This window comes from Odontomachus brunneus, unplaced genomic scaffold (genome assembly GCF_010583005.1).
Source record: "Odontomachus brunneus isolate Ranch 3 - 2012 unplaced genomic scaffold, Obru_v1 Obru_scaffold_001, whole genome shotgun sequence".
In the NCBI taxonomy this organism is placed as follows: Eukaryota; Metazoa; Arthropoda; class Insecta; order Hymenoptera; family Formicidae; genus Odontomachus; species Odontomachus brunneus.
This window is the reverse complement of record NW_022639451.1, coordinates 4,914,035-4,939,533: the sequence shown is the minus strand read 5'-3', so window position 1 is coordinate 4,939,533 and position 25,499 is coordinate 4,914,035. Positions and strand designations below refer to the sequence as shown.

At 46.1% G+C, this 25,499-nt stretch overlaps 1 protein-coding gene across 6 annotated transcripts in view; it reads left to right on the top strand.

Annotated features, from left to right (window-relative positions):
- LOC116840204 (SAM and SH3 domain-containing protein 1-like) overlaps positions 1-25,499 on the top strand; it is a 423,731-nt gene that overhangs the window by 28,190 nt on the left and 370,042 nt on the right. Inside the window, exon 1 of one of the 6 annotated variants that reach the window (XM_032809197.1) lies at positions 10,655-10,764. The exons of the other annotated variants lie outside the window; for them this stretch is intronic. The gene's annotated coding sequence lies outside the window, so the exon portion shown is untranslated. Of the gene's footprint in view, positions 1-10,654; positions 10,765-25,499 lie in introns of those variants that run through there. 6 annotated transcript variants of the gene reach the window in all.

The following is a 25,499-nucleotide window of genomic DNA, read 5'->3' as shown; positions in this document are numbered from 1 at the left end:
TTCCGCTACGTTCTTTGTCTTCGACGTCAAACTCACCGTTCTTAAACTTTTGAAACCACTCACGACAACTTCTCTCACTTAAAGCAGCCTCACCATATGCTTCTACAAGCAATCGATGCGCCTCAGCTGCAGATTTCTTCAAATTAAAGAAGTAAATCAAAAGTTCCCGCAAATGACGCTTATTCGGCTCAAAACTCGACATTTTCGCACGAAAAAAATTATGTGATGCTGATACAAAATCGCTAATATTTCAAGGTTATGGTGTTGCCAGATGTCCAACCTTACGATATAACGTTTTACATCTGACAATTTCAACCATAACTTACTGGTGGGGCCAACTTTTGTCAAACGGCGGAGACTTATTTGTACTCCCAATATTTTATTAAATATAGATGTCATAAAATATAACGTTTATAGCGTCTAATTGATCGCGACTAAGTGTGCCGACGCGACAGCAGATGGCACGCTTGATCTGGCGTTAACGACAAACTAAAGCTTTCGTCGACATCGCGGCTATAAAGCCTGATCTACAATATGCTTTTTGCTTCCTGCTTTTTTCTCTTTATCTCTTTCTGATTCAAATCTTAAACTTTAAGCTAGAAAAAAATAGAAGACAAGAAACAACGCATATTGTAGATCAGGCTTAACTCGCGAATTGATCAACAATGAAACAAGAAACAATCTCTTTGGCACGCCTTCCCACATATGTCTATATTGCTGTTTTGTTGCTTATTTAGAAGAGTCGAGTGCTGTAATCAATTAAAACATGGCAATCATAATCGCGCGAGCAACACGCTACCTCTTCTATTCGCGATCAAAGTGTTCAGCTTCTTTTCTTCGTCTTATCCGCTGCAACAGTGACAAGATTAATATTATTACTGTAGACAATTATTTTACATATCCTTTAATATAGGATATCTGAATTTAGTCAATTTTTAGCAATGACAACGAGACAATGAGTCTTTCAGTCAAATTTGAGTGAGCTACTGAGCCGATATTACTCACTCATTTCTTTGCGTGCACGAAGGTGAAGGCGAAAGGCTTGAAAAGGGTAAATAGAGAATAAAGAGCTTTATATCGTCCATTTAGAGTTTTAAGGCTTAATTGGTCGGAATGCCTTATTTCTGAGTCGGCGATTCCTCGAGTTCTATTAATGCCTCGTCGCTCAAACAAACGGCATTCTTCTTAGTCCGGTCTTCGCGATCTGCAGTCGAGAGAAAGTACGCGCGACGCTCGGGGCAGTCCGTATATACGTATACACAGGTGGAGCGCGTCCGTTCCACGGCAGGTGTTGATTGCGCTTACGGCAACAGAAGGGAGAAACCCGGAGGCCGGTTTCGCGCGGGTATTGTGCCCGCGAGGAGACGGTAATGGCCCTTTAACCTGTAACCCCAAGTAATTACGGAGTTAACCGATGCAAATTACAATAATTTGCGCCAAGGAAGTGGCCGCCCTTACCCGCCCGCCTTAACCCCATCCCCGTCGGGCCACACTTTCCAACCCCGTGCGGCCGGTCATTCGTTTCGGCGCTAGTCGTTAAGCGAGTCGCTCCCGACGCGGTTGAACCGTTATCTGCATTTTTTATGTCGCTTAAAGCTTCGCGTGCGGGTAGAGGTGCGCGAGCAACACCGCGAAAATATTCACCGTATTTTTATCGTATCTCACGTTGTGGAGAACGGCGCGCGGGCGTCGTCGTCATATTTGACGTAGCTATGTTTAACGTGCGCGAGCGATATCACATCGGTGATACGGGGAAACATTTATTGACTGCTGGCACTTATTCGGTCCATCGTGGCGAGATACCTTATTTAAAAGTGCGCGGAATTTATGTTTAGAGCGCGCGCGAGAACGCCGCGGAACTTTCGTTGACTTGCCGTTTCGCCTTCGGGAAAGCCTGTCGATCGACGACGGGCTTCGTGACGGGCAGGTTCACCAGGTTTATTTTTATCCGATGGCGAATGAAGACGTAAAGTGGAGATAGTGTGTAATAATACATATTTCAATGTACCCTATTCCCCCTCCTCGTGAATAGCGTGTCAATGTAATAATTATGTACGTGCAAGCCGGAGTCGAGATACAATAAGGCCATGACTTCTCGATGCCTATCGCGGTAAAAAGAGCCGGAATAACACGAGCGTTAATCGTAAAATATTACGGTTGTAACCGTACACTAACCGTCAAGTAAGGCGGGGAGAGCAGCCGCGGAAATAATTTATCGGGGCGATAAGGATGCATTTAATAGCTGGTATCTCAGCATGCGGCGCGCAAACGTGGTGTATATATTTTATAGAAATTTAATACTACACGCGCACGAAACGCGCGTTTTCGTACTTACGATACGCTCGACCGCAATTGATACCGTTTGTACGTATTCCACGCTCAATTATTTCTACCTCCGACAATCGGCCGTTGCGTCACGCACAGCTTGTAAGTATCGGTGTAGCGCGAGCGCGCGGAGATTCTATCCCGATAACGCGTCTTTAAAGGTGATAATTCGCGAGGCTGTCTCCTCGCGAATGGCGCATTCGCGCGGATGCGATACGCGCCCGCTGAAACAATGGCCCAATACATCTGCCCCGTTTGCGGAGATACTTTTCTGCCGTTTCCCGCTGGTTACTTAGCATGCGCGATATCACGCTCGCTCATACATACCGTAATAAATCGCGTTTTATAGCTAGCGCGTATGTAGCGCGCGATATAATAGCTCCCAGCGACGCGCCGATACGCGAAAAATGTTTGCTAAATAGTTTGTTAGATCGATCGTAAATGCCGACGCGAAGCGAGAGAGCAAGCGAACGCGATATAGCCGCGTAGAGCGCGGGGAGAATTTATATATTTCTCTATTCGGATTCCGCCGCGTATCGCCCGACGTTGTTGTATGGCATTGATAATTCCACAATAGCCGCGATCATTGAACCCGTCCTTCCCTCAATTCTCTCTTGCGGTCCGCGAGTGCGTGGTCAGTTAGGAAAGTTTGGTAATTCGTGATATACACAGACAATTCGAAGCTACAATTGCGCGAAGTTAGTTACCGTCCCCCGAGAAAGTTCGATTCCTAATAGTCGCTATTTGCTTACCGCTGACTCTGGTTCTGATCGTGTTAAGAATCGCAATTATTAGTTAAGGAAGTAAGGATTTCGTCGCATGTTACCTCTTCACCAAAAATGCGTATTTAAAGTAAAAGTACACTTATTGTTTGGATTTTTACACATTTAAACGTTTAATATAGAATATACATATAATATAATATCATATACTAAACAACACATACTGCTTGCGCAGACCACGCCTTTTTAAATATTTTAAATATTATGCCAAATAAATACAAAGCAATATTTTTGCATTTTATTGTCTAACACAAATACTTTTGCGTTGTATTAACAATTATTAATCGACAGTATTTATCAAAAAATTTGCATAAATAAAAGAAAACTTAATGTTCGTGCAATGTCCTTTAGTATATGATATTGTATTATACATATGTGTGTTTTATATACATATATATATATGTAATATATCGAAAGTTCAAATATTTTAAAAACCAAAACTTTACCAAAACGCTGGTAAAAACGCTCAGAGTTAGTTACTATTGCCATTAGCGCTCAGGCATTGGCACTTTTACCTGATTATGTATAGTCCCACCGTCGTTCGATTGTGAAGCATCGAAGCCGGATACAATTTCTAAGATTGCGAGAGATCGTCGACCGTTTCTGCCCACGTCGACGATTCTTACGTCAATTCCTTTTGTGCGCGTCCCGACCGCGACGAGGTACGCGACAGAAAATGACATCACGTTTGATATGCGGCACGTACCGCGCACGGCGCGACGCCGCGCGGCGCGACGCGACGGGACTCGTCGCGACGACGCGCCTGCTGGAAGTAAGCAAAGTTTTCCGATGGCATGTGTCGAGAGGCAGGTTGGTCCCGATGGTTATGCAAAGGGTCGTCGCCGTGAGCGAAGGGGAAGACCCCGGTCGCGCTATGACAAATGACAGACCCGTCCAGAATAGGGGATCGCGGGAGTGGTGGCGAGGGACGACGAGGCAGGGTTGGGAAGAGGTCCCAGTCGGGAAAGGGCGGCTCGGTTCTCGCGTGCGGGGGGTGCTGCACCTCCCGAACGTATCCGATGTTTAAACTTTGCGGTTTACCTGCCCGCTGAACTTTACGCTCGCCAGTGCAGCGGCGCGGCGGTGGACCAAAAGCGGCGGCGGAACGTAGGGGAGGAGAGTAAAAGGGGATGCGCCGGGTCAACGGAGGTAATTAGCGTACACGCTGGAATATAAATCATGCCGGAAGGGGGCCGCGAGGCACTGGCAGACCGTTTATTAATTTGTAATTGCGAGCCCTCGACGTATAGCTTTCCGAAAATTGCAGGTCTTGCCGCGGCTCATTGCTACTACGGAGATTTAGCGCTAACTAGAGACTTTCTTCCGGTCCACCGCGGTTGTCTTCGTGCTTGGATGTGTGTTTGTGGGTGTGTGTGTATAATATCGAAGCAACCGTCGGGCTGCTTTCGCACGATTCCGTGGGGGCCTTTGTGGTTAGCCGTCGATCTCGTTCCCATGTCGTGAGTGCGCGCCGCGCTACATCATTGACGGCGTTTAACCGAGTCGTTCAAACGTGACGACTTTCGTGCTTCCTGATTGTTACATTCGACATGCTGGTGCCCAGCGATGAGACGAAGGGAAAGATTGCGGATGAAACCGCAACAATCGCTGGCTGTAACTCCCTTTCGTTAATTGCGCAGCTGGAATCACACGTGTAAACCGGTTGATAAAGGAAACACATGTTACCGACGGTATATTTTAATATTGCAACGCATAATTATAGAATACTTGTCCATGGCACGCAATTTGGAACACGTCTATTTGGCGTAATGAATATTCCCGATAAATACAACATTAATTTCGCTTTTTCTATTGTAGCTGTAATTGTTTCCTTCTAACGAGCTTTCTACCCAAGCGATTTATCATTACTTTGATTTAAGGTGTCACGCGCACGCTTACGCATCTCGTTTGTTTATCGCGACATTTTATCTAGTCGGTATTTTATCTGGGCGCCGCGGTAACAGCTCTGTCATGTACCATGATATTTGTCCACGCATTAAACCGCGCGTTAATTACGTATTATTCGTTTCATCGGTGAGACTTTTGCTCAAGCATGGAGAGCCATTAATACGCCCGTAATGACATTCGCATGTCAATACGAGGATCCCCCATAACAGTAGAGCCTGCACAATATAGCTCGCGCCAAACGTGCGACTCAATAACGCCAATTAGCCGCTGACGTCATGTAATTAATTGCGTCCCGTGTATGCAGCATGTATCTAAGACGCGCTGCCGTAGACATTCGAGAGAGGGGACGCTGAAAAGGTAGATATTAATTTCCACGTGAGAGTCGAACGCGGGTAGAAAGCAGCCTCGCGAACGCGCGGGGTCTTATCGTCCCCTTATCGTGCCCGGCCATTCGAGCAAACGAGGGTCCGCGATGAGTTTTGGAAACGAGGTCGTGCCAGGAGAACGCTATTAGCCCATCTGTCTTCCTTGCTAATGATTGCACGACCACGTGACGCTGCGCAGTTTCGACACCAGGCAACCTTGCACCGACCTACTCATCGTTTATTTCCGGAATCGACGGGCTCTCCTCCCCCTCCCTCTCTCTCTTTCTCTCTCTCTTTCTCTCTCTTCCTCTCTCACCGTGGATGTCGATCCATCTGATAGAATTAATAGACATCGGAATCGGGCAAACTTTGCCACTTACCGGCCGAGGGCTCCGATCGGTTCTCCGTGTTTCTTCCCGCGGCTTCTTCGCCCGTTATATAATCTATCAGCTTTCCACACGACGGCTTTGACCTGCCTTAAGTCCCCTACCTGGAGCCTCACCCCTTCTGCGCGCGAGGACGACCTACCATAATTTATCGGTCCACGTGATGGAACCTAGACGGAGGAGTTTCCATCTATCATTATCGTGAAACGAAGCCGTCTCTTTCGTGCCTTCGTTCTCCTTCCTCGTCCGGTCTCTCTCGCCGACGCGCAAGAAAGCGCTTCTCGTCGCTGTCTCTCGGCATCGATCTCACCGCTTCGCTCTCGATGTGATACTCTCGCGCGCCTCCGGGAACCGTTCGTCGACTGTGCTCGCTGGTATTCTTTGCGGTGAGAGGATGTCCCGCGTTTGCTCGCGGTCACTTTCAACGGAGCGCGTAGAACGGAAAACTTTAGCGAATGCCGGCGGAATAGTTTCTATTTGCCTTTCCCGCGATGAGCGCCACGATGCAAGTTTGATGATACGCGCAAACAAAGTGGGCTAACTCGACATGGCTCGACATGGAGAGAACACACGGCGCAAACATACGCGAAAATTGAAGTTCCATTTGCTCCATGTACAGAAAGATTGCTTGAGTTTTTATGCGAGATTAGAGAATTTCGATTAGCTTGAGAAACAGTCACTTCTGACGCACAAAAAACACGAAGAGCGCGACGAAATTAGATTCAACTTTGTCTTTTGTATCTCCGCTTTTCTTTGATGTTGAAATAGAGATCGATATCATGGTCTTTATCGTCAGTATTGACATTGTTATCGCACCGACACATTGCACTGTCGGTAGCGATACGCATGATACACGCCTGCGTGTCGCTATTACATTATTGCCGCGTAACACATCTCTATATCAAGGTCTCTATTGAGAAATTAGGAAACATGCGGGTAAATAGGTGACGACCCGTGATCAGACGATGGTCGCGCGTAGAAGCGTCGTGGAAGGTCCTTCCACTGGCACACCGTGCGCTGTAATTATCGAGGGTTCACGCCAAGGTGGTAAACGATGTCGATTGCCACTGGGTTCTGACCAACAGTTATGTCGATAACGACAGTTTGAGCGTCGTTCCGTCGCCCGCCGAGACCGCGTCGCGCCTCGCCGTGTCGTACGATAACGCAATGGGATCGAGAAATTTAATTAAAGACCGGCATAATTTCTCGCCGGCCCTCGTACCGCGTTAACGACCACTTTTCCTACGACACTCTTTTTATTATTTGTCGGCGTATCAGCGCAAACAACTCGACCAGTGTCGCCAGCAGCAGCAGCGACGACGACGACGACGACGACGACGACATCGTCGACGTTTTCCACTCCACCCAGACCTCATCTAGTCGCGTCTGCCCGACTCTAAAATCGCTCGCGCCCTTAATTTCGTTACCAGCACTCTCTCGTCACGTTATGTCGCGATAACCGCGGGTCACCCAGTTTAATGACTCGCCGCGAGAAGATGCCGGCTATCGTTAAAACGTCATCATCTCGTGATATCCGGCTATCCCCACCACGACCACGATGCATCTCTCTCACCGGAGGAGGTCAGATATCCCCGCCCGTAAGACGATATCGTTCCTGCTGGTTGTTGTTCCCGGTAACGATATCAGCGCGAGAAGCTGTCGTGCCGAAGCCACGCGGCTGTTGATACATTCTTTAACTCTGACGCCTTGTTTAGAGTGCACGTAGCGGAAGTAACACGTATGACTAATGCATGAGAAGAGATATAGAGAAAGAGGGTAGTTCTGTTGCACGAAAGTACTTGTAATGCCGTGTGCACCTTAGATGATAATGTTCGCCTGCGAAATCGTAACGAATAAAGGGCACTTCGCGCAGACAATGTTGGTGCGTGTATCCCAGCATGATGCGGGGAATTTACGATATGTTGTTATCCTCGTACGGTAACCTGGCTGGAAAATATCCTGCTTATGGAGATGTATCGTTCATCTCAATCGTCAGCTTGCCGTATGTTAAGTAGCCGCTTCCACTCAACCGAATGGTCTTTGCATCCAAATGCACTTCCCATTTCTTCGTTTAGTGTCACTTAGCGTCCGTGTGCTCCCGCGTATGACTCATCACGAAGCCGCTATCGTACCTTCGCGTATCCCATCGCTCTTCGCTTTTCTCCTGCCCCGTACTTTCTCTCGAATCCTTGCATCGCCGAGACTCACTCTGACATGGATACATTAATCGCCACTGCCACCGCGCGGAACATGCCTTTACATAATTTCAGCAGCGTGGTAATTGCGATCGCAGCTATACATCGCGACCACGACGGTAACGGGGTACTGAAACGACGTTCACGCATGACACATATGCATTAAGTTACATTGCAATTTCTCGCTAATGTAGCCAGCTGATAATCGCCTGTATTTCGCGTTATCGTGGCCACTCGTTCGGATTTCCCGGTACGGCGGTACACTTAGATCACTCGTCCGAGATAGCCCCTATCGATTAGACGCCCAACTATTTTGCTTCATTTTACTTCAACATCTGTGCGTCATGACGTGGCTGATAGATAGCGTTTGTCTTGGCATTAGGGTAATTGCGAAATCGATTGCTGTTTTACGCGAGGAAGGGAGGGGGCGGGGCGTGCGATCGCCATTCTGCTAATAAAATTTTTTAACGAACGTATAAGTGCAGGGCGCGGTGCACGTCTCGCGGGGAACTTATATACTCAATTCCGTGCTTAATCTTATGAATCTTTTAACTATAAAATATTACGAATTCTCTTTAATAAATTTTTCAGAAATGACAACGTGTAAAAAGTAAAATTTTTTCAACTTATTATTTGTACTTGAACACCGAAAGAAAATATGTATAAAAAATTGTAAATATTTATTTTTTTTATGAGTACAATACAGTACTAATACAGTACAATACGGTACTAATACAGCATACACACGCACACACATTTACTTAAACTAATATAAACTATTTTTTAAATAAGAAAATATACGTTTTTTAAATCCTTACACGGAGAAAAATAATTTTGCTCTTTTAACAAAATCGTCATTGTTACTGCATATTCATAGTGACATCAAAAAAATTTAGTTGACTAATTTTACAAATTATTCGTTATCAGAGCAGGAATATATGCACCTCAAATAAATATTTATTTACTAGCTTTTATATATTTTCTCGGTATACTCGCGCTGCGTATATTATTTCCGTTTCTATCTACGTGCTTTCTCATCTGAGATAGTCTGAGATATAACAGGAGATATCTTATATAATACGTAGAGATTAGCAAACGTCTCTGCTTCCTCAGAGGTATAATTGAACCGAAAGATCACCCGATTATACCGTTACATTTCCTTCGTGGCTCGTTTGATGCCGATAACTTTAATAACCGTGCGATGTTTAGTGAGGACCTTGCGTTTGAATAGGTCATCGAAATTAATGCCTGCTTTCCATTATGCTCCTTGAGATTAGTCTCTCCAGTTCAATCTGAACGTGACGTAAGCACGGGCAGCGCATTACGAAAGGTTATTCGCGGTTAAGCCTCGCTTATCAACGTGGAAGAAGGGATGATGCGCAGGCGTTGATTTACGATCACGCGTGCGACCTTTCAGGCGTGACTTGGGTGAGAGATAAAAGAGGAGAGGAGGGAAGAAAGTTGTTGCATTCTATGATCAAGTGCCTAAGGGTCGCGCGTACAGCGACGCAGGTGCAGGGTAACAGCTTGCTCGCTTCTTAGGTATACTGGACAGATGCTACAGGTATGCAGCCGGCTGCCTCATCAAAGACCACCACTTGCATTATGACTGCATCATACTCGGGAATTACTTCCCTAAACTGGTGCTTATTCGTGCTTTTGTTCGCCGCGAACGACAGAACTTTCTTTCGCTAACATTTCATCCGTTTAAAACTAACCCAGATTTTGCAGTTTGGAGGCACTCTGTCTATTTACTATCTCGTTTCCTTTCAGTTTCTAATATCGGGTATTTCCGTAATCTTGGAGAGAGAACTGTGTTAATATATATTTTTTAAAGAATAGTGGTCTTTATACTAGAAATTTGATGCTATTAAAAGTCATTTACCACCGTTTTGTTAGAATGTAAAAAAATAATTATTTAAGAATCATTTAACTTTTTTAATTTTTACTTTTCCTAAGCAGTGTGTTCAATATGAATATTACACAAAACTGCCGAAAAAATATTATAATAAGCGAATATATCAAATCATGAGTCAATATATCTAAGATTAAATTAATAATATAATTAGGGTTAATAGATAAATGGAGAAATGAAACACTCAATACTTTCCATAATCTTTACCATAATGTCTATTATTATTTTTTGTTGACATTGGAAATTTCGTTAGGATGTAAAAATTTTAAACAGACAAAAAAGTCTGGTCATCGATTATCGCTACAGAAGTCTTGCAATCCCTTTAGAATTCAGCTCCTGCTTGTCATCGTGATAAGACACTTAATGGTTAATCGTACGAGCAACACGTGAAATCGCGTGCTATACAAAAATTTTATATTTTAACTAGTTTATCATCTAGTACGGAAGGAATCACAGGTAATATTTCGAGAATACGTCGTGATTTTTTGTTCGCCGTATATGTGCGTCGTTGTTGACGAACAGCGTCGGTTGATGTTAGGCTCGTGACTTTGTTCTTTTCGCGTGCGCCGATTGTTTTGATACTCGCGCATTGTGTATATACCCGCGCCCAAATCATTACGTCTCGAGCCGACGAACGACGCCCATATCGCGACGCGTGACTCGTATATCGCCATATCTTTGCATTGAAAATTCTCGTTGGGTAATTAAGATATTTTGCCGGTTTTTGAAATATTTAATCGAATTCTCGTCGGCATCGCGTTTGTTAACACGTGTTTCTCCGATCGTATTCACGCGAGTGTCAGTGAGTGTCCTGAAGCACGGAACAGGAAACTGAATTTAGGAAATCAAGATGGGCGATGCAGAACACGACCAACAATACATTTCCAGGTGTGTAAAATCGTTCATTCTGCATATTATTTCCGATTTTAATAGACGTTTGACAAACTCGTCGATAGTAAGAGAGATGTCCCGAGACGAAATCTAGAATCTACTCTAAGACCGACATTTAAATGCTTTGTCATTGTTTGATAAATAATTATAGAACTTCGTGAATCTATTTGTTAATTTGTAGTATATATTTCATATAAATGAAAGAAATTCTCTTAATTTTAAAAATTTCCTTCAATTTTAAAAATCTTAATGAAAAGTCATAAACAATTGACAAATATGAATATGGCCCAAGTCTTGCTTTGTTTAACTTCGAATCTACCAACATTTTTTTTGCTTCCGTTTGTTATTGTACCGAGTCTAGTTTTATTTGTTTGTAAAATTGTTCTGGTTGACTTTACGCGCGATTCCGTTCTTTTGAATTTTATTAAATATTCAAATCCTATCGAAATACTGAACGCCAATACAAAAAAACAATAATAGAGAGATTATGAAAATTCAAAGTTATTTGTTAAATATTCATTTATCACGTATATTTTGTAGTTGAGTAATATACATAATTAATACATTATTGAAGAATAATACAAATGCAGTGTGTGTAAGACATTGAACAATTGAGTATTATATAATTCTGAATCTTTAAAACTCAACATGAAAAAAACAGCAGTAAGTAATCGTTTGTAGCATCAAAGTAGAACGATAATATTTCGAGGTTCTTCAATATAATTGTTTAAGTTTAAGTTTGACGATGTTCGAAGGATTAATTTAGAAACAAAATTTCGACTCTGGACATCACTTTGGCCGAGCGAGCCGACACAGATAAATAATTCACTCCTCTTCAAATCCTTTCTATCTTATCTGCGCACGAAGTCGTGGGCGATGTTGGTTTCGTTCCATACTGCATGGTGGTCGATAGCTTCTTCTTTGAAGCGTGTGCGTGTCGAGACCTCGTTTCCGAGACGCGTCGATCCTCCGCGGAGCCGCTCAAGGTCGCGCGAAAAGAGAGACCGGAGACGAGATCATGGTGTCGCCCACCAAGGCTGCGCCAAGGCGATACAAATGGTCGTTCTTCTTTCAATATCCGAGTCACTTAATCGGAACAGATCGACAAAGTGCAATCAGCCGTTTGACGTTCGTGACCAATGGTGTCCTTTCTTCAACCGTACAAGGTGCGGAGTTTCCATATGGAAGAAAAAAAAAACATTGATCACGCTCGTTTATAGATGTAGCACGATATCCGCGTTATTTGTTATTTCACTCATACCAACTTTGCACCGCCATAAATCCGTGAACATGAAATTGAGAGTGTCGGAAAATTATCGGTGAAGAACAATCGTTTGTCATTAATGTTGCAAATTATTGATGGTACATTTTTGTCGCGATATTTAAAAGCACTAACAGCAGAAACTGACACAATATTCAAACATATAAATTTAATCTCTGTTAATTTTGTCAGCTATGAATTTTATCTTTCTTAATAACATAACTCGATTTACATCGAATGCAAAACTTTTATATTCAACTTGTACATGAACCACATATACTCTCTGCGCGAGGCAATTCTTATTCTTCTTTAAATCGTGCCTAATAACACATGCTCCATCATTCCACCCGCGGCGTACGGTATTCTCTCTCTCTCTGTCTCTCTCTCTCTCCCCTCCTCTCTCTCTCTCTCTCTCTCTCTCTCACTTTCCGCAAGGCAATTTTGCCTTTCTCGAAAATATTCATGGCGCTAAATGTTACGTCATTCTATTTCTACACGCATCGTTTTATGTTGTAATTTCCATGATTGAATTATCTCCCGCGAAAGATAAGCGAATCCGCTTATCCGTTTTCTTTCTCCCGTTAATTCTCCCGCAGCAAGATTACCTTTCGTGATATCGCATGTCCACGTTCTGTCATATCATATCTCACTACGGCCCACGAAAAAATTATGCTTTTAACAATTCTTAGTCATTTTTAATAGCTCAACGCATCTGTCCTCGGGTTTTATATCCCTTAAAAAGAGAAACATAGAAACACAAAGAATTCGAAAGTATTAAGACCGTCGCGCATAAAAGCCCCGATCGCCGGGGCAAACTTAATCTCAATTGGCTGCATCATCATCGTCGTCCTCATCCTTATTGCAATCTCATTAATAACGGCCAGGTGCCGAGCGACAAAAAACAGCGTAAGAGTCTTACGTGGGGCAGGTGAGAATGAAACACCGGAAGACCCTTTCGAGGGGGCCGCACGTGCGTAAGTGTTCGGGATGAACGGCAGTGTCTCATTGCGGTTCTCGAAAACACCTGAGTCGTGAAACCGTCAGTCAAGTGCATTAGTCACGTCTAGAAGAAATGCCGTAAGCAATAATCTCAGGTCTGCCTTTGTCCCGACATGTTCTTTGTTCAGCGTAAACCGATACAGTCCGTCTCCGATGTAGCTGCCAGTCAGTATGACGACAATATTATTTCTCCGATATATCGTGTCAACGATGACAATGTCATCGTGATATTTTATTCGAGATTTGTCGCAACATGAGTCGCGCTCGTATATCTTTAAATCACGACTTGGAGATTAAATGGTCGTAGTTATGCAAAAATGATTCAACACACAAAATTATGACTTTTTATTTTTTGTTAACAATGAGTAGTCTATACGTCTGTCTACTTAAAACAAAAATGATCTAAGTCTTATGAGCACTTAAATTAAAAGGCAATTTTTATTTTCTATTAGGTGCGTCATTTTTACTAATTTTCTACAAATTGCGTCTTTTTTACCCACTTTTTAAAAGGTTAAGTTCGTCAGTAAATACATTTAAAAAGAAGGAAATTGACCATGTTTGACTTCTTGGACGATTTTGAAAAACCTTAGTGCTAATTATATTTTCTAAATCATGTATCAAATCTCCATCATTATTTTTCTCAAAATATATTCCGTATGGGTTGGATCATTTTTGCATAACTACGACCATTTAATCTCCAAGTCGTGATTTAAAGATTACGGCCAAATATCGTAAATACAAGTTGCTCTTCTAACACGCGAGAGGATTTGTCGAATGGGAACAATTCAACATTCAAAAGCAACTTGCTTTCTTCTTAATTAACGTCACTTCGTTCTCTGGATTCGAGGGCTTGGAGCGAAAACTTGGTCGCGAGTATGAAAAATTTCGCGTCGAAACGCGCTCTCTTCGAACACTTGGCGAGTTTATCCAGAACTGTTGCGGGAAATGCACGGGCAGCGCATTAGTTTATAACGCGGCGCGGTGATTTGTGTCGTTTTGTGCGAGCGAAATTCTTTCCTTCGAAGGCTGCAAACGACGTGCCACGCGGTGGTAAAACGCAGGCGCAATTGTAAACGTCAGAAAGAATTGCCGAGGGCGAGAAAATTTCAGCTGCGAAATACAACTTCTAACGACGTATTTGCGACCCGGGCGGCCGGCGCTCTTTCTCTCTCTCTCTCTCTCTCTCTCTCTCTCGCTCCTCCATGTACAGACTGACCTGTTTCCCTACGGTTGAAAACTTCACTGCGATGCAAAGTTCCCGTCTTACAATAGCACGTTGCTCCCCGGCATTTGAATAAAGACCAGGATTAAAGTCCGACCTTAATTCCGAACTGCAGCCAGGACGAAGTCACGGAGGACGGCCGCTCGTTCGTTCGCCACAAAGAAGAGGCCTCGCGCGCGCGCGCGCGCGCGATTCGCTGCGCTTTGGGCTCGTACGGGCGCACGAGCCCGCGCACGTAATAATTAAAATTCGCGAATCATACTTATTAAAATTAATGCCGGCGCATTACAACAAAGTATACAACCTTGTCCGGTCGGTGTGTGTTACTTTACGTTACTTCACGACTCGCACGCACCATATAATTTTTCCGCTCCCTTCTCTTTTTATTCGCGATCTCCCGTTGATGCAGAGGCGGATTGCGTGCCGCGAGGATAGTTAGAGGGTTAAGGGGCTTTACTCGTCGGGAGGAGCCCGGCGAAGAGTGCGAGGGCGAGCGAGCGCGAAGCAAAGACACGTGCATAAGGAGTATGCACAAGTGTAGGAGGAAAGAGAGAGAGACTTTTCGTGTGAGAGCCTCGGGGACCATGTCAGATCGCACTAATTAAATCATACCCGATGCCACCGTAATGCTAAGCTCCCACGTAATGTGTGTGCGCATGCGGTGCGCGCTCCTATTTGATACGCTCGTATCCGTTCCGTATTTTATCGGCGCGCGAATTTGTAAACATGTCTCGCGCGCGCGTCGCGACAGATAGAAGTTACCCGGCAAGTATAATGTCCCATCGGAAATTGTTCGGCTATCATTACAGCCGCAGTAAGACAAGCAAGTTTATCGAGGAGCCTTCGAAGGCCTGAAATTACCATCGTCATCGACGAGAGAAGCGCACTGCAGTCAAAAAGGAGGAGGGGGAGCAAGGGAGGGAGTATACTTTATTCGTCGCCGCGTCCATGCGTTCGTCGTTCTGACTTTTTTAATTAAAACGTCGCTGCAGGTAGCGGTTGAACGACCCGCGCATCCGCTCTCGCCCGTATTCTCCGGCCCGCCTTTTTCCCCCGGGCGTTGCAGTTCGCTAAAATCGAGTAACCCAAATTAATTAGTTTTAATAATTCATGAATCACGTTTGACTCGCGCTCGCGAGTGAGTGAGCCGGTTTGCTTCGTTTCTACGAGTAAATAACGCGGCCGCGCGGACCATGGTACCGGAACATTTTTCTCTTGATTAAGCATTCATATCGCAAAGCGAGTGATGCTCACTTTCCTCTGTCTCTTCGTTCTCTTTCTATCTCACTCGCTCGGTTCGCTGTATCTGTTCATTCGTCCCTCCCTTTCTCTCTCCTTCTCCATCTCCGCATTCACCGTCGTTTCCTCACGCTACCTCGCTTGCTCGCTCTATAAGCGCGTTTAACATTGGTACTCTTCTGGCGTCGAGTTTTAATGGGATCGGAGTCGCGGACGACCTCGACGAGCAAGGTAACATGGGAAAAACTAATCCCTTGAAAATCCTGCTGCAGTGTAGTGCGAGAATTACGCGGTCAACGAAGCGTGCCGAACGCGCACTCCACTCGTATTTCCATTCAACGCCGGAGCGCCAGTTCCAATTACGGACGCAATTGCACGCGCCAATTCGTGTTAAAGGGACTCTCGTCTCTCGCCAAATCGACGATGTAATCAAGATGTGTCCGTTCCTGGACACTTCTCCTCGAGAACTCTCGAGGACGAGTGAGACGCGTATCGGTGCTCCAATATCGAACGTGGCTTTATTTCGCGTCGCTATATGGGGCGAAGGTCAATCGAGATCCCAAATATGATATCGGCATTCATGAAGTAACTCCATTATAAAGAGAAATCTTAGACGCTTTAGTGGGTAATAATATGAATATTTATCTTAACACTTACCCGTGTAACTTTAAGATAGCATCAACACGCGCGTAAATATGCGCATAAGAAATGCGTGGACCGGTATCGCGAAGACATTTAATTTTCTCGTGGAGAAAAAAGAAACGTGATATATATTCCGTGTTTCTACGATACATTCCTACGATACGCACGAACAGTACTTTCCGTGAATATGTACTCGACGTAAAAAGACACACGTGTCTTTCGACCTTATTCCGAAATATCAACGTCACGAGATGAAACTTAGGCACACACGTTGGTACCGAGGGTTCGAGGCAGCCACGATATATCGTTTAGCACGAGCCGCGGTCTGCGGCGCGCGACGTGTACGTGCGTATACGTACAGCCGAGAATGTCAAGACGCGATGGTATGCGCGAGGCATCGGGGGATTCGGTGACCTGGCGAAATGTCTGCCGTCAGCGACGTGCGCGAGGAACGCGCAAGAAAACGTGCGGTGTACCGAGTGCAGAAAGCTGAAGATACAGAACTAGGGGGAGAAAGAGAGAGAGATATATATATATATATATATATATATATATATATATATATATATATATATATATATATATAGAACGAAGACGATACGGAGAGACTGTAATGTGATAAAGGTGGAACAATAGAGAGCGGGTGGAAGGAGAATGAAGGGGCGCTGAGAGAAGGACGAGAAAGGGAATGAACTTGAGACGTGCAGAAACGCGTGATGTGTAAGACGTGCGCAGAAGAGGTTATCCAAAAAGTATAGGGAGGAAATTTTTCAGTCGATAAATTTCCGATGCAATATAACGCAATTGGGTAGAGGTAAATTATTTTAGATACCTCAACAAACATGAGAAAACGAATGTCATTTGAATCGTTCAGGAAATGAAATCTGAATCGAGCAGTCACTCTCTCTCTGTACGGTTGCCCAGGTTGTCGTTAATTCCCGCGAAGCACGTCGTGCGCACGAGACAGGACGCGTTTCACATGCCGCGGCCATCATGCGATATACCGTCGTGGTACTATCAATTTTTATGCTCCGCGACGTGAACTAATTGCTACGAGGACACGCTTTCACGCATCGCTGCCGAAAGACGATCGATCCTGCGGCGGTGTCTCGTCTGGTCTCGTCTCGTCTCTCGCTCGTCCGGGCTCACCCCGTTGGAATGCCCCGTGCGGGAACGTCCAAGGCGCAATATTGTTTCTTTCGACGTTTTAATTGCCTTCCAGATGCCCGCAGCCAATCTGCGGTGGAATCCACGGCCCGTCCACCGTCGTGCCATCGGCGGTAACATCCCGGCCACGGTATCTGGGCGCGCCAAATTCCACCTGCAAACTCGTCTCCCCTGGTCTCGCACTCGATACACGTGGCCCGACCGCGCGTTCGCCCCGCTTATCCCTAAGCGGCTCTTTAATTGGCCGAGGGACTCCTTTGTAATCCGGCGCGTACTTCCTCGTGGAACTCGCCGGCCGTTTCGACACGGGCGTTCCCTTCTCACTCCGGTTTCTTTCCTACCCATCGCCCTACTCCTCTTACCCTCTCTCTTCCACTTCCTCGTCGTCGTGCACCAGCTCCCTTTCGCTGCTCGTCTCGGATGTGCACGGTATGCTAGCAGAAAGGACCCCGCGTGAGAAAGAGCGGCGCGATCTCGTGACGCCACGTTAGCGCTGCGAACTTTGAGTACGGTACCGTGTAGAGTGGCTCCTATTACGGCTGATGCGATTCCGTTATATTTCTTAACCCATTCGCCGCGCGAGGAGAGGGAAAAGTTTGGAAAGCCGTTGGCGTCGGCTTCGCCAGCGGTTGCCTCGTTGAAAGCCGGGAGGAAAAGCTGGTAGGGGTAATTAGCGTAAGCTGCGAAAGTCGTACCGTAAAGAAGCCGGGCGAGTAGGCGAGAGCGTGCTTTTGGCCGACGAATCTTCTGCAGTTTTTGCGGTGTCCCGACTCGATCGAATCTGCATAATTTTATTACTTGGGCTTTTTCGTGCGGGATTCTCGCTGGGCGGTTCGCATTGTTTATGAATAATATAATCTAATGGCGCATATTCGAGCGGAATATAGCGACGTGTATTAAATAGGATACACTCCAACTTCTCTCAACGTTTCTCTGCACGTGTATATGTGTGCGTGTGTGTGTATATGTGCTAATCGTTTTAGTTGGCGAGTATAAACCGCAAGCATAAGCCGTGGGAATTCATTAGAGAAACCGTAGTAAAATACGATCACTGATTGACATGAGGAATAAGTGCTCGCAGTATTTCGCGATACATCAAACTAGAGAGAACCTGGGTCGAACTGCGCCGCTCTCTACGGCTTGAGCAATGTTTCCTTATCTTATTGAACGCCAGCGTCATGGACAACTTATTCGCTGATTCATTTCGCTCGATAGCGGGTTTCTCTAGAAACCGGCGTCGCACGTGACGATACATCGTGCATTTCGCGAAAGCGACGGTCACGCACCGTCTTTTCACCGGATGTCACGCTAACGTTTCGCGTGCCCTTAGCTCCTCTTCCTACCGACGGATGAGTAGTAGTCGTCGTCGTCGTCGTCGTTGCCGACATCGCCTCCGCCCTCGTCGTCGCGATTCCTCCTCACGTACGCGATCGGGTCCAGCCGCAAACCTCTTTCGTCGGGTACGTCGAAGCTTCGGTCCCCCTTGGTCGTTGCACGCGGCGCTCGACTTCGTTGCGAATAAATCACGAGGCCTAAGGAATCTCGCTCGCGATCTCGCCTTAATGCAAACCGTCTCTCGCCCTTCCTCCTGCCCACCCCGGGCCGGGTACTTTCTCCTCTCCGCCTCACCGTCTGCCACCGTCCTCGCTTCACGGCGATTCTCTCTTCTCCTTCTTCCGTTCCCTTCCCTTCTCTTCCCGTCTCTTCTCTTCTCTTCTCTCGCGACGCCCGGACGCGCCGTCTATATTTCACCAGTCGGCTGGGTAAGAAAGATAAGGTGCTAATGTCAGATACTATTTCAATATAACTGCGTATTCGTCGTCGTCGTCGTCGTCGTCGTCGTCGTCGTGGTTAGGGGGGCTCGGCGAGGGGCGGGAAAAAACGAGACATCCAACGACGGAAAGCTCTATATCGGAGACTCAAAGTTACCATCGGCGAACGCGCGCGTTTCTTCGCTACCGTAAATGGGGACGCCATGCCGAGGTGGGCGAGAGCGGAGACGACAATATCAGGTTTTGCGCGCGTACGCGCGTATACGCATCGCCGTCGTCCCCGTCTCCTGTTTTCCTCCTTCTCTCTTGTCCTCGCCCTCCATCTTTTCTTCCTCTTCTTCTTCTTCATCTTCTTCTTCCTCCTCCTGCTCCTCCTTCTGCTCCTTCTCCTGCTCCTTCTCCTCTTCTTTTTCTTTTTCCTCGTTCGCTGCCCCCTCGAGAGTATTCCCCTCGACTCGTTTCTCACGCTCGCCGTGGGTAGGCCGATCGCAACATCGGCCGATTCGGCCCTCCTTCGTATACCTACTCGTATTCTCGATCTACTTCGCCGTGCGAAAGGAGGGGGCGAGAGAGAGGGAGGGCGGGAGAAGGGAGAGCCGGACTTAAGCCCGTTAAATGGAATTAATAAGCTTTACTATGCATGCACCAGCCCGTGAAATACGATACCGGCTGGCGGGCTCGTTAGGACAACGGGGGAAGGCTTTGTGCCTTCAAGGCTAAACCCCCTACCCTTTACATCGGTCCCCATCCCCTTTCCCGTCTATTCCATCCTCACGCATGCCCACCTTTCTCAATGCGCACGGATGACCGTAATTTCACCTGCATCGCCTATTAACTTTGATGATTACTCGCCTTACCCACGTTATTAATATAACTTCTTCCTCATGCTCGAGTGGTAGCGCGGGGATAAGGAAGGCAGAGGGGACAGACGGGTGTGAAACTTACGGCAAATTAGTTCTACGCGGCGCGAAGAGCGCAAAATGTTTCGCGCGACGGATAGATAGCGCTCAATCAGCACTCGAATGTGAAATATTCATAACTCGCGAGTGGTCCGGCGAGTTCTACGGGACCGAGAGGCTTTGTATCTCTCTCGAAGACTGCGTCTCTAAGGCTGTACCGAGTAAAAAGCTCTCCGCTTTCGGCTTCTACCTCGTCGTTTTCCAAGCTCACGCATGCCTTCCTTTTTCAGCGCACGTATACGGTTGACCGTAATTTCACTCGTATTGCTTATTAAAGTTAACGATCGCTTTCCTTATCCGCGTAATTTCTTTCGTTATATTCGGATGGCTGTGAGAAATCAAATTTATGCCGACTAGTTTTATGCGGCGCGGAGAATGGAATATTTCGCAGCGGACGATAATAATCAGCCAACACGCGAATGTGAAATAATTCGCCGGGTATGCCAGTTGGGATGTTTGTGGAAAGGCTTTGTATCTCCGAAAGGTTGAACCCTCCACCCTTGTCGACGTCTCCCTCTCTTTCTCTCTTTCATTCCCTTCTCGTACCTTCTCTTCTCAATGCGTACAGATGGCCATAATTTCACCCGCATAGCCTATTAACGTTGATAACTACTCTCTCTCTCTCTCTCTCCCTCCCTTTCTCTCTTCTTACCTACATTAATTACTTTTCTTATTCTCGTGTAGTCGCGAGGAACGAAATTTACGTCGACTGGTTTTATGTGGCGTGGAAAGTGGGAATATTCCACGGTAGACTATAACAATCAATCACCTCGCGAGCGTCAAATAATTCATGGAATATTTCTGACGATATTGGAACTCTGCTGAAATAAAAAAAGGGGGAAAGAAAAAATATGCACGCAATGTCAGAATTTTGTCGGTTCTCGGAATCCAACTGGTTTCACGGCGTACTTCATATCGCAACTTCGTGATTGTTGCATGGTGATTCGACAGAATCGATCGTTGGTCATGACGCGATCGCGTATTGCCAATTAAAGAGGCGCCCGCGCGCCCGATAACGAATCGCGTCCCCGGCACACGTGGTTCCGTTCGTCGTAAAATTCCGCGCGGAATTGGAACACGCGTCTTATCTCGCCTTTCTTATCCCGTTCTGTTAAGCCGAACGAATCCCTTTAACGGAGTCGAATCGATTTCGGTAAGAAGCCGCGGGAGCACGAGTCAAGTACGAGGCACGCCAGTGATTCGCATTACCGCGAGATTACGGTCCGAACAAATGTCTTTTGAGTCTAAACCAGCTTAGAAAGTTTTCTCATTCCATAGCGCGCGGCGCACCGCGAACTTCCTCCGGCTTCCCGGCCCGTCCGAGTTTCATTCGCTATGCAGTCGGCGTATTTCAGTTATCCGCGTGACTTCAACGGTACCGACCGACGTCAGGTCGTCCGTCGATTGGCGGTAAGGACGAGGGAACGGAGGGCGGCCGAGCCCCCGCGAATTTTCGTGCCGTCCTTCCTTCGGGAAAGCCAGGAAGCCGAGCGAACTTCACCCGAATTCACGCAACCCTGTCGGAACGCCAGAGACGGCGGCGGCCTCGGAAGTTCGCTCGCGCCCGCGATTCAAAGTCACGTCGCGATCCCATCTCGCCCGAGAGAGACGAATCGTTTTCTGAGCTTTTTGCGTGGCGGCCCACCTCGCCTCGCCACGATCTCTCGTCCTCCCCCCGTTTCCCTACCTCTCCGCCCCGGCTTTTTATCGTTCCCCCGCGCATTTCTGCGCTCTTCGCTGTTCTCCCGACCGCGCCCTCCTCGCCGCCAGCAAGCCCATGGACCCCGCAAAGTTTTTCTGCGGTCTCCCGTTCGCTCGCGTTGCGATTCGTGCCGCGATTTGGCGCGCCGTCACGGAAATAAAAAGGGGAAGGCGTATGAAAATACACCGGGCGAAAATAAGGCGATTCCTACCGGCGGACGCGAAGTAGAGTCGCCGCCGCCGCGATAAAACGGGGGTCGATAAACGCGAGGATATCGGTGTTTTCGCGGACTGCCGCGTGGGAGTAAGCGAGCGAGCAAGTGAGCGACCGACTTTACGCAACTTTTCTCGAAATCGTCGCGGAAAGATTGCGGGCGGATGCGACGACAAGGACGGCGGCGGCGGCGGAGTATTATACTCGTATTTCGGCGATCCCGACATGTTTTTGTTGTTTCAGTCCGCGGAGCGTGCGCCGTTTCTGGAGCGAATATGCTCGTGTGTGCTGTTTGTTCCAACTTCAATAGCGGACTTTTTACCCCCTTCTTCGCGATGCGTATTTGCAACTTTGCAGCGCGGACCGAGGCGCACATGATACGCGGGTATCTCGCAGTTTCCTTCTTCGATGTTGAATCGCGCTTCTCAAATACGCCAATACGAGGATAAAAGTCAACCGTTCCGCTGCTTCATTTCTTTGCTTTTTTCGCGGATAATTTCGTCCGACCGCCGTCCACGATTATCGGTGCAACGAACTTTGCTCTGATAATGATAGAGCACGATAGTTGCGACACGCAACAACATGGAATTGTAAGGGATACCTTGTCACGTTGAAATATGCTCCGATACCGCTCATAAATCCGCGTCACATAACCGATATTGTTTTTTTTTCCAATAGCCATGATTTAAACAGAAGGAATCTGAATCTACGATTTTTTTTCAGTAAACTCTGTAAATTTTTGAACGGGCTTGCGCGTACATAAATCTCACCGGTTTGTACGCGGCGGGCGTACGCGTTCGTAGGAGCTTCACCTATTTACACAACACGAAAAACATTTAATCCGATAGATTACAAGCTTCTTCTGCGTAAAAACACGAAGCTATGTGGAAGGAGTCCACGATAAAGATACGGGAAAGGATGGTAACATTGCAAAAATACGGCTGCTGATTCCCGCTTGCCACCACCTCGCTCGATACTATCGGCCTTTCCGCCCCTCTCGCGCGATTATATCATTTGCATTTCCAGTACCAAGCTGTGTCTTAAGCCGCAGCCATGAGATTATTTTTAGTACATCTGGGTATATCGACCGAATAATATCGGGATTACCGAGCACGGCGAAGTTATGGAAATGGAAAGTCATTGCTTCCCGCAGCTGGAAAGTCGATTTAACAAAAATGAGAACGCACGATGAAATACAAAATAAAATCGCTATATCCAGGGTCACAAATATAACATTTAATTAATCGCATTTTTCATCGAATTTAATCGATTGTAACTGCGATCTAATCAAAATCGCTTGATATGCGGACAAAACCGTCTCCAACCCCGACTTTACAATTTCACTGCATCGCACACCGTGCAAAAGAATCATTTGCACAAACGGAGCACGAGAGAGAGGAAAGGTAACGGGGGCAGTAGAAACCTGTATCCACATTTTGGACAGCTATTATTTAACGTGTTTTGCGCTTTCGCGCGTTACGTTCTCATAAACGGCGTTATGTATCATCGCGTTCGTCGCGATTTAATCCCGACTGCAAGAGATGTGGCCTCCAAGAGATGTGACGCGTAATCGGATCTTTCGTGCGTCTTGTGTTTTCAGCACGGCCAAGAGGGAGGGGTATATCGTGACGGTGGACCGTTTGCCGAACCCGATAACCCTTTCAACGAATCGGAAGACTTAATCAGTTGTCTGTGCAGGTGCGGACCAGATACGGCCGTTTTGTTTACGATACACCGAATCCGACTTAAAACTCGCTTTAAGCCTTTAATGCGAAACAATGCGACGCGCGACCAACTGCGCGAATGAGAGAAAGAAAGAGAGAAAGGAAGAGAAAAAGAGAGAGAAGCGGTCCACTGCGTGGCCACCAATAACAAATAACTCGGATTCTGGTTATTTTGCATACTCGAATAATCAGGTATCCCTCCTTTCCTTCTCCTCCTCTCGCCGTAGCACCTCGGCGTAGCTGCCACGCCGGCCGACTCTCGAAGCCAGCTCTCGCATGCTCCGCCCTGGAGCCGACGCATCTCGCTTCGCTTGGCAAGTTACCAGAAATTTATTTGCTTGCCAACGAACTCGTCTAAGTCCATTGATTCCTCCTTCGAAGCTCCTTCGAGCCTCGAAGAGATTTACCTACCCACGGCTTACTCGGAGTTGCTTTTTATGTTGCTGCTATCGATCGGCCTCGCCGCCGGATGACCTCCAAAGCGAATAGCGTTCGCGATAGTAATCCCACCTTTATCGCGAATATCACTAGCTTCAATAGCTTCGTACCGAGACGTCCAGCGTCAGTCTGTAGATAGGTGGGAGGAAAACGTTGGCTTATAGAGTGCTCGCGAAGCCTTTTGCCTCGAACGAAGAGACATAGAGTCGCTCCGGTTACATAAATTATCACTTTGCACATGGGACAATTGAGATATAACCGGCTTTTATTAGAGGTATACACCGCACAGTGTGTACTGAATAGTTCGTAATCGCGTTATACTATAGCATTACTCAATTTCACGTAACGAAGATTTAAAACTGAAAAATTTCAATCACATGGAAATTGTATCTTGCGATAATTTTATTTGGTTATTATTGCATAATATTATCAGTCATGAACTAATGATTGCGAAGAATCGATACACAAAGCATTATTATAGATTTATAATGAGGAATTCTCTAGCAATTTAATAATTTACTTTTCGATTTTGCTTTTGGATACACGCGGCATTATAATGTGCAATAATTTAATTAGCGGATAGCTGAAGCGCGAAGATCGACCTCGCGCTCTTCTTTGATGCTTAATCAAGCGTGCCGGAATAAAAGTTCATAAAGACATTTATCGGTGAAATAAATCTCTATTTCTGATAACTCTCGAGAACTCTCCTGTTATATATACAAGTGAGAGACGGTCTGAGACTCTTCACAGCGATATCGATCGATATCACGAGACGATTCTTTCTTTGCGAGTACCGCGAGTAACGAGGCGAACTGTAATCGGACGAAGGTATGACGATGGTGTCATAAAGTTATCATTCGTCGCGCGAGTCGGGATATCTTGGCGAGAACTTGGAAATGAAATAATTTCAACTCCGCGGCGTTTCCCATTCTGACGTTCCCGGGTGCTATTTTAGATATAAAAGCACATTGGGGCTTCCGCACTATGTGATGTCATATTCGTGACGTTTCTCTACCGCGCTTAATCAAGAGTTAATTAATTCTTTCCCGTCGCGATTGGAACAAGTTCGCGCGATTTCACAATAAACAGAGACTACTGAATGATAGAAAAGTATCATTCTACTGTTAAGAAAAGCGATTATATTCAACTTACTTTTCTTCTTTTAGGTAATGTCTCTTTTCAATAAAGAATATTTTCTCGATAATGGTCTTAAAATATATTCATCACGAATTTTAAAAAAGCTTGTTATCATGTACTCAAAAGAATTTATTCTCCTTGCAAAAATGTTACAAAACTTTACTAAAGAGAAAGTCGGTTCAACTCTGTGTAGAAAGAAAATCGAATTCTTATGTAAATTTTATAAGGATTGAAAGGCTAAACTCACTCAAGATTCA